Genomic DNA, 14,702 nt, shown 5'->3' on the forward strand with positions numbered 1-14,702 from the left:
AAGCACTCACCTCCCCGGCAACGGCGCCAGAAAAGAGCTTGATGTCTACTACACAACCTTCTTCTTGTAGACGTTGTTGGGCCTCCAAGTGCAGAGGTTTGTAGGACAGTAGCAAATTTCCCTCAAGTGGATGACCTAAGGATTATCAATCCGTAGGAGGCGTAGGATGAAAATGGTCTCTCTCAAGCAACCCTGCAACCAAATAACAAAGAGTCTCTTGTGTCCCCAACATACCCAATACAATGGTAAATTGTATAGGTGCACCAGTTCGGCGAAGAGATGGTGATACAAGTGGTATATGGATAGTAGATAATAGTTTTTGTAATATGAAAATATAAAAACAGCAAGGTAACTAATGATAAAAATGAGCGTAAACGGTATTGCAATGCGTTGAAACAAGGCCTAGGGTTCATACTTTCGCTAGTGTAAGTTCCCTCAACAATGATAACATAATTGGATCACATAACTATCCCTCAACATGCAACAAAGAGTCACTCCAAAGTCACTAATAGCGGAGAACAAACGAAGAGATTATGGTAGGGTACGAAACCACCTCAAAGTTATTCTTTCCAATCAATCTGTTGGGCTATTCCTATAAGTGTCACAAACAGCCCTAGAGTTCGTACTAGAATAACACCTTAAGACACAAATCAACCAAAACCCTAATGTCACCTAGATACTCCAATGTCACCTCAAGTATCCGTGGGTATGATTATACGATATGCATCACACAATCTCAGATTCATCTATTCAACCAACACAAAGGACCTCAAAGAGTGCCCCAAAGTTTCTACCGGAGAATCACGACGAAAACGTGTGCCAACCCCTATGCGTAGGTTCATGGGCGGAACCCGCAAGTTGATCACCAAAACATACATCAAGTGAATCACGTGATATCCCATTGTCACCACAGATATCCACGTCAAGACATACATCAAGTGTTCTCAAATCTTTAAAGACTCAATCCGATAAGATAACTTCAAAGGGGAAACTCAATTCATTACAAGAGAGTAGAGGGGGGGAAGAAACATCATAGTATCCAAATATAATAGCAAAGCTCGTGATACATCAAGATAGTATCATCTCAAGAACACGACAGAGAGAGAGATCAAACACATAGCTACTGGTACATACCCTCAGCCCCGAGGGAGAACTACTCCCTCCTCGTCATGGAGAGCACCGGGATGATGAAGATGGCCATCGGAGAAGGATTGCCCCCTCGGGCAGGGTGCCGAAACGGGTCTAGATTGGTTTTCGGTGGCTACGGAGGCTTCTGGCGGCGGAACTCCCGATCTAATCTCTGTTCTGGAAGTTTTAGGATACGTAGGTATATATGGGTGAAAGAAGTATGTCCGTGGACCGAAGGCGCGCCCTAGGGGGGTGGGCGCCCCCCCACCCTCGTGGGCACCTCCCTTCTTTCCTGACGTGCACTCCAAGCTTTTCCGGTAGCTTTCCTTCCAAAAATAACTTCTCCAGTTGATTTCGTTCCGTTTTGACTCCGTTTGATATTCCTTTTCTTCAAAACACTGAAATAGGCAAAAAAACAACAATTCTGGGCTGGGCCTCCGGTTAATAGGTTAGTCCCAAAAATAATATAGAAGTGGATAATAAAGCCCAATATTGCCCAAAACAGTAGATAACATAGCATGGAGCAATCAAAAATTATAGATACATTGGAGACTTATCAATGATATCCTGAGTATGCATCCAAAAAGCTCAACAGCTCGCATCCAGCTGTGGAGTCAATTACTTGGTCGGTTCTTAGCAAAGCAAATGGGTTTGGGGGGCAAGCTTTGTTGAGGCTGGTATAATCAATACACATGCGCCACTGCTTATTCTTCTTCAGCACGAGGACTGGGTTGGCTAACCATTCGGGAAAGAACACTTCCATGATGAAGCCGGCTGCTAGAACCAGGCTATTTCTTCTCCAACAACTATTCTCTTCTCCTCTGACAGGCGGCGCAAGGGCTGCCTGACTGGCTTAGCATCAGGTCGGACATGTAGTTTGTGCTCGGCAAAATCCGTGGGAACACTTGGCATGTCCTTAGGAGACCATGCAAAGATGTCTCGATTCTCACGGAGGAAATCGACGAGCTCGCTTTCCTATTTGCTATCAAGGTTCGCACCTATGACAGTGTGCCTCTCCGGGTGCTCCGGGTCCAAGGGTATCTTCTTTGTCTCTTTGGCCGGCTTGAACGAGCTCTCAACTTCCGACTCCTTGGGGTTGGGCGACATTTCCGGCAGCTTGCTTGCCATTGCCACAACCTGGTCAAGGAGCCGCTTTTCAACCGCAATCACGAGGGACTCGGCTAGCCGGCTGCTGCCTGCCGCGCAGGCGGATGACTTCTTGTAGTCCCTAGTTATGGTTAGGATTCCCTTGGTGCTCAGCATCTTCATCTTGAGGTAGGCATAGTGGGGGACCGCCATGAACTTGGCCAGAGCAGGCCGGCCAAGTAGTGCATGATAAGGGCTCTCAAGGTCCACCACCTCAAACCAGACTGGCTTTCGGTGAAAGTGCTCTTTGTCTCCAAAGAGGACGTCAATTTGAGTCTTGCCGATTGGTGAGCAGGAAAGGCCAGGAACTATGCCATGGAACACAGTCCGACTAGGTTGAAGCTGCCTCTGTTTGATTCCTAGCTTCTCCATAGTGTCTCTGTACAGGATGTTGATGTTGCTGCCGCTATCTATCAGGACTCGGGAAAAGCGAGCAGCTCGCCTCTCTGTGGTGAAAGTGGCATCCAAAACCAGGGCATAAGAACCGGGATTTGTCATCACCTCCGAGTGGTCAGCTCTGCTCTAGCTGATGGGCTTCTCAGACCAATGCATGAACTCGGGGGTCTCTGATGCGATTGCATTTACTTCTTGTTGTCGCTGCCGTCTGTTGTGCCTATCGTCGGCAACGCTGGTGAACACGACATAAACTCCATGCTCTTCAGGGTATTCATCTTGTATGGCGCCGACTGGCCGAACCACCGCCTATTGCGGAGGAGGAGGCGGGAGCCTATCACCCTTGGCGATCCGGGTGAGCCAGTGGCACTTCCGAGTGGTGTGGTTGGACGGCTTTGCTCCGCTGTGGAATTTGCAGGGTGCATCGAGAGTCTGCTCATACGAGAAGGCGGGCAACCAGTTGGTCTTGCCACCCTTCTGACGCTTGGGTGGAGGCTGCCCTTCTGGCTGCCGATCTTCGACTGTTGCCACCTGCCGGCCGGTGGAAGCCGGCAGCGTGGCCTTGCGCTTGTTGTCATTCGGTTGCTGGCGCCGACTGGTGTCGCCAGCCGGAGTCCGAGGAGCTTGAGGAGCCACTTTGCCAGACGTGTCAACTTTGATTTCCGTCTTCATGGAGGAGTCGGCTGTGGCATACTTGTCTGCTATGATTAGTAGTTCGTCGAGGGTCGCTGGCTCGTCGCAGAGAAGCCGGTGCTTGAGGAGGGTGCCTTCTCGGCACCCGGCAGTGAAATACTCGATGGCATGCACCTCGTGCACGTCCTCGCAGGAGTTGCGCAGCTCGGCCCATCGTGTAAGGTAGTCACGGGTCGACTCGTTGGGACCTTGGACGCATAAGGAGAGCTGGCAAGGCTTGGGTGGCCGCTTGAACGTGCTAGTGAAGTTGCGGATGAAAGCTTTAGTGAAATCAACCCAGCTGTTGATGCTGCAGGGCTTTAGGCTGTTCAGCCACGTCCGGGCTGTGCCCTGGAGCATGAGTGGAACGTACTTCACGGCAACGCGCTTGTTGCCATTGGCGATGCTGACGGCTGTGGAGTAGTCGACCATCCAGTCCTCCGGCTTCACGGAGCCGGTGTACTTGGGCGTGTCTCCCGGGAGCATGAACCCTTTGGGAAAGGGCTCATCTTGGATGCGGGGGCCAAAACAAGGCGGACCCAGCTCATCTTCTTCTTCTAGCGCCAGGGATCGGTTGAGGCGGTCGATCCGGTGGCGGGCGTAATTCTCACCGACTCCTTCTCGACGACCGAGGCGGTCGTCGAGTGTCGGGTGGTCAACAGGCGGAGAGGAAATGCATCTTTCCCTATGGGGAGGGGAAGGCTGACAGTCGTCTCACCGCCGCACAGGTCTTGGGCGGCCGTCTTGGTCGCGCTCGATGGTGATGCGAGTCCGGCTTTGGCTGGCAGCCGGCTCCTTGTCTCTCCTATCGAGACGCCACCAGTCGGTGCCCGGGATGTCGCGCCTTGGTCCCAGCCAGGAGGCGGATCATCGTTTCGCCGGTTGAGCGCCTCAGTGCGGCAACTAGCCTCTTGCTGCTCAGCAGCCGCATCAAGGAGCTGCTAGACGCACTCCGTCATGTGGCGGCGCTCGTCGCCCTCGAGCTTGTCTAGCTCGTCTGCTACCGCCTGGGCAGCTCGTATATTCTCTGCAGGCGTGGCGTAGACGGGATGATCTGTCCCGAACATGCTGGCGATGGTCGTGCCACGCTGTCGGATCGGGCCAATGCGGCTAGGCCCACCAGGAGTCGGCGTGCCACCGACAGCACGGTCCATCTCAGGCTGGTAGGCCTCCGAAAAGCGTCTCATGCTGGCCAGCCGGTTGGCGCTTTTGACGAGCTGGACACGACGTGCCTCCAGCATCTCCGCGTCAGCGTCTTCCGGGATGTGTGCGGTTAGGTCTTGCATTGCCGCCTGCAACGGATCTTGGCCACCTCCGCCAGAGCGCTCGCCGTGGCTGATGACGAACACCTCCGTGATAGTGCTGCCACCACTGTTAGCGCGAGGAGGCAGTTCATCGTAGACCACCACGTTGGTGGGGAACGCGTCAAGCGCCACCGTGTCGGAGTCGACAAGCATCGGGTCGGTGGAGCCAACCGACTCCAAGTCCGCAGTAGGCTCGCTGGCGACGTGGAGCTGATCGAGGAGGCTGACAAGGCGGCTCTCGGGGCCTTCTATGCCCGCATCAGCCGCGGGCTCGTCGGAGAGGCAGATCTCGCCAACAAGATCGGCGAGGCGGCTCGCCGCACAGGCAACCTCTGCGCTGTGCAGCGCGTCGGCACAGACACCGTCTGGCATGCCGGGCTGGCTGCGCTCGCTAGGAAGGAACAAGGTTCCCGTCCAGAATAGGTCTCCGGGAGACGGTGCACCTCACCCCACGGTGGGCGCCAAATGTCGGGGATTGGGTGCGACATATGCCAATGGATGGCTTATCATGGTGGGAGCAAGTAGAACACCGCCGGTGCCTGGAAGCGGGATGAGGCGTAGACACGAACGCCGGCGTACTTTACCCAGGTTCGGGGCTCTCCTAGGAGATAACACCCCTAGTCCTGCTCTACGGGGTCTTCGCATGATCACTAAGGCACTAGTGAGTACAATGGTGCTCCTCGAGCTGTATGCTAGAGGTAGAAGAAGGCAGGCACGCTCTCTCCTTCCTCTAGGTATGAGTCTAGTTCTAACAGGTTGGGAACCCTTTGCATGGGTGCCCTGGGGGGTTTATATAGTCCTACCCCTAGGGGTACATTGGTAATCTGGTCGGGTGTAGGACCCGGCTGTTAGCGTCTTTGGTCGCCGGCTTCTCCGTTGGCTGCCGGGGCCCGCCTCCTGGCGGGGCCCGCCGACTGGTCTGGTACGGAGGCGACAGGCCGCTCCCGCCGCTCGAGGGTCTTGCCGACTGCTGGTTACTATAGCTGTGGTGCTAATGACGCATGCTTGGTCAGGGGAGCGTGGCTACAGTCCCGCCGCCTGGTGGGAGATCACTGTAGCCACTCTGGGTCTCATCTGGTTAATGGTGCGGACCTCGAGGGAGGAACAGGCCGCCTGCCGGGAGCCGGCCTCCCTCAGGTCCGACTGGTCCAGCCTCCGCCAACTCCCAGGCTCTCGCTGCCCAGTAGGGCCTGCCGCCTGCAGGCCGTACCGATAGGTCGTCATGGGAACAGGGCCTCGCTTGCCAGCAAGGACGTTAGGGAAGGAGTGGCAACAGTGCCACGTACAGGCAGAGATCTCCGTCTGTACGGAGTACTGTGGCCACGTCCGGCCCTGGATATGGGGGGTGGGCTACATTGTAGGCTCACCCCGTCTCGTCTTCTTAAATGGGAGCGCAAACTCCGAGGGCACGGTGGGCCGCCTGCCAGGAGCCTGCCTCTCCGAAGCCTGCCCGAGGGAAGTCGGCCCGTCTTGGAGCCGCCTTCTTGAACTCGGCTGCCTTCCGGCAGCCGGCCGCTTGGGATAGCCGGTCACCAGAAGGCGACACTTCTTCTTGATGTCTTGAGGGGCGCAGCCAACCCCGATGTCTTGAAAGGCTCAAGGACTCGAGTTAGGCTACCCGTGGCCCATTACTCCGACACTCATCTAGGTTTTCCTTGCCTCTCGCCAGCATTACCGTCAGTCCGTCTCGTCTTCTATGGTCCTTGGACCATGGAGGCGCGGTGGATCCTGGCTTTGTCTATTTTTAGGTGTCTTTTTTAGTGTTGTTAGGATTTGTGTCATGCTTAAGAAGACGAGGTGGCGGCAAGTTCTTAAAGATGGAATAAGGTTCTCCCTGCTTAGCCTCCGTCCTGATGATGCTTCAAGCGTCACCGAAGGGTGTGTGGAGGTGTGTCTTCGACGGATCTTATGGGATCCGGTCGGCGCTTGTCTTTGGTAGATCCGCCTGGATTCAGTCTTCGATCGTCTAGGTCTGTGTGTATGCAGGTTGGATCCTTTCGATTTGCGGTTCTCTTCATCAGCGGCGGTTGTTATTCTGGTGCTTTGGTCGTAATGTGCCTTAGCACGACGACTTCCCGACTGTTTACTACAACATTGGTACAGAATGATGTGCAGTTGAGGAGGAACTAGAGCCCGAAGTGCTCACTACCTAGGGAGCATAGAGTTTTTTTGGGAGCCTCTATTTGTCAGGTACCTGAAAAAATGGTTCATCAGTCATTTTTTACATGGACCGTCCGATCTTCATCCAACCGCCCAAAATAGATCTAGTATTGTCCATCTTCTTCCTCCCTCCTCTCTTCTTCCTCCCACATGCCCCTGTCTTGCCTGCTCCAACCGACGGCATCCAGCACCCGTGGTCGGCGGGCGCTGCCGCTACCGCTGTTGTCGGCCACCGTCCCGGTCGTCCCTCTAAGCCACACATTGGTGGACAACTCCAGCGACCCCCCTCCACCCCCGCACTTGTAAGATAGACAGTGGTGTTGCTGCTTTCTGGCGAACCGCCTGCACCCTCACATCCCTAAGATAGACAGTGGGGCAACTTCTCCAGCGAGGTTGCTTCTTCTCCGGCAAGGTCTGGACTTCCATCTCTCTCGCTCGAGAAGAAGGAAAAAGTGACTAATGCCAATAAAATTTTTAGGCACCTGGAGTTTAGTAAAACTGGAGTTCTTTAGGATTTGCATACGCCGTATGTTCAGATGATGTTATTTTGACCGACAATGGCACTGCATTCGCATACCTTTACATTCAGGCAAAACATGGATTTTGGTTTCCCCATTTCCTTTGCGATATCAGCTATTGGTTTTCCCCATTCCATTTGCAATATCAGTGAATTGTGTTTATGTTACCTTTTGTTAAATTAATGACCTCCTTATGCCTTAAGTTGTCATGCTAGCCCATAAGTTTTAGGTTTATTTAAAAGTAAGGAAAAATAGTCTTAGCCTCTTTTTTAATATTTTTCTTTGTTGTGAGCATATGCAAGCACCCAGTAATTGAAATTGTGTGCCACCTCTTTCTAAAATAAAAAAGCATAGTTACCTACTCTCTCTGTCCATTTTTTAATACTACACTAGTCTCAAAAAAGGACCTAGATTATGAGTGGTGTTAAAAAAACATCCTACATTACAAGGCAGAGTTTAGCTCGCATATGGTATTACTAAACTCCAGCATTTATATGTGAAACGGACAATGTTAGCATGAATAATCTCTACTATTAAATTTCTATTATTAAAAGGGGATCGAACGTCGTGATGGTTCGACCACCCCGTAGCGCTATCGATCAATTCACGCCCCCGCTTCCTCACCTGGATCCACGTACACACGTCCCCTCTCCCGCACGCGGTTTTTTCACGGCCTTGTACGCCCTTCTTATGCCCACGATCGATCCGTCTGAAGCCCACCCACGTCCGTCTCTCCCACTTCCCTACGTCTTCCTAGCCGCAGCCGCCGTCCAGGCCGAAGCCGCCGATCTCCTCTCCCACTTCCTCTCTCTCCCCGTTCCTTCAAAACTATCAGATCTTCCACTTTCACGGACGAAGCACCCGATCATCTCCCACTTCTGCACTACTGCGCGAACGCCCTGGACACCGGAAACCACCAGCTCCTCGCCTCCTCCTCGGTGCTGCCGCCGCACTTCCGCTGATGGCAATGCAACACCTGCTCGGCTGCTCCCCATGCCTTTGCGCCACTGATGGTTTATACTGCTGTTGGGTACGGGAGGTACGCAGCCTTCGCCAGTGTCGGTGTGCCACCAACGACGAGCCAGTGCACCGACCTGGACGGAGTGCGGCTGTTCAGGCAGGTGGCGACATTTATCTCCACCGGCGCGACCTCCGGGGTTGTGCGGTGACAGCGCGATCTCTTCCGACCAGGTGGTAGAACGAAGTCCCCCTTTCAGTTGCTTCTCAGCTTGATTTGGTTCAGTTTTTGTTGTGCTGACTTGGTTACCTTTAGAAAATGCGTCTTTTATGCCTAGTTCACTCGGCCGTAATATTTTGATACCTTCCATCGCTGTTACGCCAGAAATCCAAGGTTCCACACGAGCTCCTGTTCTGCGGCGTGGTGGCAGGACCGCTAGGGGATTGGCTCCGGGTGTAGGTAGGGTCAAATCCGCAGGGGTCATGCAAATACATAGGCCCCTTCCCTTCTGCCGAGTTGTTTAGAAGGCGCTTTCCGTTCTACGGTCCCTCGGAGCGAAGGGTTAGGCAGGTAGTACGGGCCCTCTGACTTCCAGCTATGTGCTGTGTGCGACTCCCGCGAAGCGAATGAAGGGAAGCTCTTCGAGCTTTCTCCTCCAGCGGCTTATGTAGTGGTCGGCATTCCTACGTGCTCCGACTGATCCCCACTGGAGATTATATGAGGGGTCTTGGAAACTGTCGTGACGCTTTGGTGACGAAGGTCACCGGGGTGACTATGGAAGGATTCCGTGGTAGTCTCTGACTCCCTCCAACTCAATCAATATCAAGAACATGTCGTGAGCATGGGGGTTTGGCCGACTACTAAACTATTGGCTAGGGCTTTTCTAGTTATAGCTTCTATAGTGAGTGGCCCTTCCGCTTTGATCTAGTTGTAGTTTGTATTGTACTAAATTGAACACATATCAAAGAAAGGCGATCAATCAATAAGTAGTTGCCCTTCTCCGGCCTGGGAAAAGCAGCGAACTCGTTAAACAAGGGGCTTTTTTATTCATGGTCGCTACTGTTGTATTGTATATTGTCGGGGGAAGCTACTGCTTCTACGACAGCTCCGCTTCCTCGTCTTGCTTCTACTTTGCTTGTTTGCGCGAAGGCTTAGAGTCCTTTTCGCTAGGTCCAAATTCGTCAAAGCGAAAGATCTGATCCAACGGAAATCCCGCATATTGAGCGCAGCTGATATGTGGCTACTAGGCGCGATCATCCCGCATGCCATAAAAAAATACTTCTTTTTTTATGGCCCGTCATATAAAGATAGAATAGATATGGATAGAGAGACATTCTATTAATTCGCGAAATGGCTCATTGATCCAAATGAATCATTCTTCTGGTCTCTCTCTGCCCGCCCGCCCCAAAACTTACCCATGACACAGCGCCCATTCGTTTCACGCGCGGGAAGGCAACAAAGTTCAGTTCAAAAGACCGCAGCGGAGTGGAGCAGCCGCGACACGAAGTTCCTTACCTTAGCTGGATCTCGCTGGTGCCACCTAAACAGTAGGTATAGGCGGCGGATGTCTGACGTTTGGAGTTGTCGTTCGTGCACCTGTCCCCAATAGAAGAATGAGTGATCCCTTCCCCTGCGGATCATGGCCTTACCACTAGGTCCCCGATGGCCAGCGGGGGATTCGGTATAGCAGCTCACGTTCGTTTGCGCTTCGCGTTCTCGCTGGACTGGACACGTGTTAGCTATAGGAAGTTTGGTTACGAAAGTGACTTTGGTTTGCCAGTTCAGGCTCAACTCCTCGCTTTACGTTAGCGGACTTACAGGTCGGGCCGGGGCTCCACGCTCTTTCTTTCTGTGTGGGACGATGCCGGGGAATGTGTCGAGGCGGCGAACAACAACAAGACAACTAACTACATTTGCTTTTTCCCTCCATGAGATGAGCCAGTGCATTGGACCGATGGATAAAAGAACTGAGCTGGCCAAACGCTTGGGCGCTCTACATACGATGTAGAAAAAATAAGATACATATCGATTTCTTTCTGATGGATCCAGAATAGATAGATATCTTGTATCATCAATAGATAGAAAGAGGTCAACCCTTTTTATTGATAGAAAACCTTTCGATCTATCAGAACAGATCAGGCCATCTATCAATCGATTTGAATCATCTTGCTTTTCGTTCATTTCAGCCACCCCATAATAGCTGCCACAATAAGAAAGAAGCAAGCCAAACAGCTAGAAGCGCTCGCTTCGCCGCGCCCAACAATTCTTATTCACGGGAAAGCCAACCGAAAGATTCGATTCGGACTTCGTAGAGCCGGTGCTGCTGCTGTCTGCATAGGGCCGTCCCCCACTCCCGTCCCGGGGCGCTAAGGGGTTTTGTTTTAGGAACAGACGGCGGTGTTTTGCTGACGCCTCGAATCAACGCTTTTGTTGCGACATGCTAACTTTTCTCCCCTATTGCTAGTAGGTTGATGGGTCGCACGCCCGGCACACATGTTTTGGCCTTGCTTGTGTGTCCATAACTCAAAATAGGTGACCTAACGGCCGCCGCCCGACTAAACATACCAATAGTCACCAAATTCATATGGGCTACTGAGGAGTAGGCAATGATCTTCTTAAGATCGATCTGTCTTAAAGTGGTCAAGGAAGTATATATTATAACAATCACGCTTAGAGTATAAATGAAAAGAGTGAAACAAAGTGTCGCCTCGGGAAACATGGGTATGGAAAATCTTAAAAACCCATAGGTTCCCAATTTTAAAAGAATTCCAGCCAAGATGACGGATCCAGCCGTAGGTGCCTCTACATGGGCTTCGGGTAACCAAATATGAACTGGTACCATAGGCACTTTGACGGCAAAAGAGGCGAAAAAAGCAATCCATAGAAGGATTTGGCGCCGCTCACTAAATTCAGTGGTTAATAAAATTTGTAAATCGGTGGTTCCTGTTTGGAGAAGAATCAACAGAATAGCTAATAGCATAAAAACGGATCCCAGTAAAGTATATAGGAAAAACTGATATGCTGCCTTGATCTTTCTTTGTCTCGAACCCCATACCCCTATAATGATGGTAGAGTCAGGGGTGGCCCCAAAGCGGAATTGACCGGTGGTAGTTGGTCGAAGCTCCAGTGGGTAGCCACTCCCTTCTCAGGGAACCGTACGTGAGACTTCCGCATCATACGGCTCCGTCCCGAGCTTCCGTCGTCGGCCCTTGTCATTAGACCACTATGCTTGTCTTTTCCGCCTTTACTCTTGAATCTTTTGCTTCTCGGGTGGTGGCGAACAATGCTGCTTGCGTAGCGGGAGATGCCCGCCCGTCGTTTAGGCCTGCTTCCTGCCCGAAAGAAGGCTAGCCGGACTAGTGGTAGGGGACCCGACCGTAAAAAACCCTACCCTATTCTCGAACCCTCTGCCGAGCTCTACCCTGCCCGCATTTATTTGGAAGGGGGCCAAAGAAATGTCTCCACCTGCTGCCAACAGTGTTTCTTCGGAATTCTACTGAACGGGTCGATCCTCCCCTCCGTTTGTTTTAGCAACTTATCCTAAGGTCTCTTCGCCAAGAACTCTCCGGCAACGACAGAGGAACTAACCTGCCTATAGTGGCGGGGCGGCTTTTTTTAATAAGACCTGGACGATTATCCCTACCCTCGGTAGCTTACGAGTTTACGTCCATCCCTGGTCGGGTACAGTTTCCTTTATTTTTATCCCTTGTAGCCGTTACCCGAATTCGCGCAAGTGTGTCCGCACCCCCCTGACTTGACGAGGAATTCATTCTCGCGAACAAACACACCCCCTACACACACCTAGGAGCACCCCTTCCTGCATATCCATACAAGAGATGAGTAGGCGGGTCGAGGTCCTACGAGGTACCCACTACTCGGAGTACCCTCCCACCAAAAAAAGATGTGTGGTTCGGTGGTTTGACCAGAAATGCTATGCTTACGCACAAGACTACCCCTCTTCCCGAAAGCTTCGCGGGGACCTTTACTACTTTACGACGACGGGGGACCGCCCGTAGGGGGTTTACTGCACAAGGCCCCTGCAGAGGAAAAGCTTGATCCTAGCGAATATAAGATGCTCAGCTCCGCACAACATAGGGATTGGCACGCTTTCGGAAAGAACATAGAATAGTAGAGGATCCAGCATGCAGGACACGGTGATCATTAGAAATTCACGAATTAGAAATGTTGTAATATACTCTTTCCCAAAACTTCTCATACCAGACCAACCCACTGAAATGCAAATAGGGATCAGAAATGTGGTCAATATCACGAAGAATAATGAAAGACCGTCTATACCCATATACAAATGGATGTTTTCATAAGGAAGCCATCGAAGGCTTTCCACAAATTGAGATTTGGCCGTAGAAGGATCGAATTGTATCCGAGGAACAGGGGGATACAAAGAAGTAATAAGAGAAACGCACAGACCAATCAATCGTATCGGTCTTATTGAAGAATTTGGAATGAAAAGAGGAGTAATGCTTCCTAGCACGGGACAGAGAATAGGACCACTTAGATCGAAATAGCATTCACAGAAATGTTCTAACATAGAGTAGAATTGAACATTGAAAAGATTAGTTGACAACAGTCAATCAAAAGATGGGGCGCCAAATTACTAAACAATAGGGGTCTTTCTGTGCAAGTCAGCTGAACACCGTAATTGATGAGTGAGTAGGTGGGTTAGGTGCACCCCTCGCCCAGTGGGAAGTCATGAGGCTAGCCCCCCCTGAATGAAGAAGTAGTGGGCCCCCCTGCCCGCCCATGTATGCGCCTTTATTTAGATTCTAACTAAATATTCTACTGAACTTTATCCGAGAATCTTTCTAAAGAATCCATCTGGCAAAACGAAATTTGTCGATTTCAATCTAAGGTGCACCTTGCCTTTTTCAGGTAGCTTTGTTACGCCTATTCAGCTAGGTGGGGCATTGGTCATAGCCGAAGTCGAAGGGAAAAAATAAGGTAATGAGATGATGGTGCCATCAAGAAGTTTTCGACGAATGTAGTAGCGGCCAAAAATGAAACTCTTGCATGAAAGACCGGATTTGACGCAAGATGAATGGCGTTGGGGTTTTTCAAATGAAACCCGCGATCAGAAAGTCACCAATGGAGCCATACAATCTATCTAGTAGTGTGCCATGGCACGGTACTCCGCTTCGGCAGTGGAAGGAGCAACTGTGTATTGCTTTTATCTCATCCAAGATAGTGTCTCGTCTCCCCATAAAATAGATAAGCCTGTAGTTGAGCACCTATCTGAAGGCCCAATCGGCATTAGTAGTTGCACGCAACTCTAAAGAAGACGATGACGGAAAAAAGGACGGCTCAAGAAAAGGTACCTCGAATATATCTAAGAATCCGATGAACTGCTGCAAAGTGAACTGACCGAGGGGCAGCCATGAAAGGCTGACTTTCTTAGGAAAAGCCATCTGGGCAAGAGATCGTCAGATAAACCAAACTGCCAACCTACTGTCTGTACTGCGTCGAATCAGATAATGGTGAGCCATCAGTCGGATGGAGTTTAACGTAAAGCTCCAAGGGAGTGTCAACAGACTTCTCATCATTGAGTTGAGCTCGAGTGATCAAGTCATGACGTTATTTGATCTGAGATACCAAATATCCACGAGGAGAATGTGTGACCTCCAAGCCAAGAAAAGGCTTAGGGCGCGTCAGCGCCTTCATAGCAAATAATTGATGAAGGCGACACTTGATCAGCGATATGGTAACGGAGTAATCACCAGTCAGTTTGATATCATCAACATACAACAACAGAATAGCACGTCCTCGAGGATAAACTGATATGAACATGGCCGAATCATGATCACTCCGAGCAAACCCTGCCTGGATAACATAACCACTGTGCTGAACTTCAAAAACCGACGCTATCGGGGCTTGTTGAGACCATAGATCGCTTTGCGTAAAGGACAGACAAGAGAAGAAGTCAGAAGGGCAGGTTCTCTTTCATCCGTCTTTTCTAGGTGCGCATCTCCATCTACTAAAAGTAGGGGTGGTTGCCATAGATAGATTGGGTCATTCGTAACCTGAGCAATAACCGATGCTACTATAGCAATAACGGAAATAACCGATGCTACAGCAGAAACTACAGCTATACGTGGCGGCCCCACACGCAGCTTTGTTTAACAAGCATCACCCTTCCTTTCTTTTCAAATGCTTCCTCAGTCAATCAGCAGCTTATTCGATTCCTATTCTTATTAAACATCTGATATAGATGGTGGGAACAATGAAGCAGATTCTTCATCTGTATGTTGCAATCTGTATGATTTCTTTTCTCGATCTCCTGCTTGTGTTTCACCTCGCACCTAAGCATCACGTTCCTAGGGACAGAGACATCTGCGCTCTAAGGCAATCATAGTAATACCAGCATGGTTACATCGTTCTGCGGGCAAGCTTCAACTTCAAAGTCACCTG

At 51.0% G+C, this 14,702-nt stretch overlaps 1 pseudogene; it reads right to left on the reverse strand.

The window, feature by feature from the left end:
• Nucleotides 1-10,719: 10,719 nt before the first annotated feature.
• On the reverse strand, nt 10,720-11,867 carry LOC119333264 (annotated as a pseudogene).
• Nucleotides 11,868-14,702: the final 2,835 nt, after the last annotated feature.

Source organism: Triticum dicoccoides, chromosome 7A, assembly GCF_002162155.2.
Source record: "Triticum dicoccoides isolate Atlit2015 ecotype Zavitan chromosome 7A, WEW_v2.0, whole genome shotgun sequence".
Taxonomy (NCBI): domain Eukaryota; kingdom Viridiplantae; phylum Streptophyta; class Magnoliopsida; order Poales; family Poaceae; genus Triticum; species Triticum dicoccoides.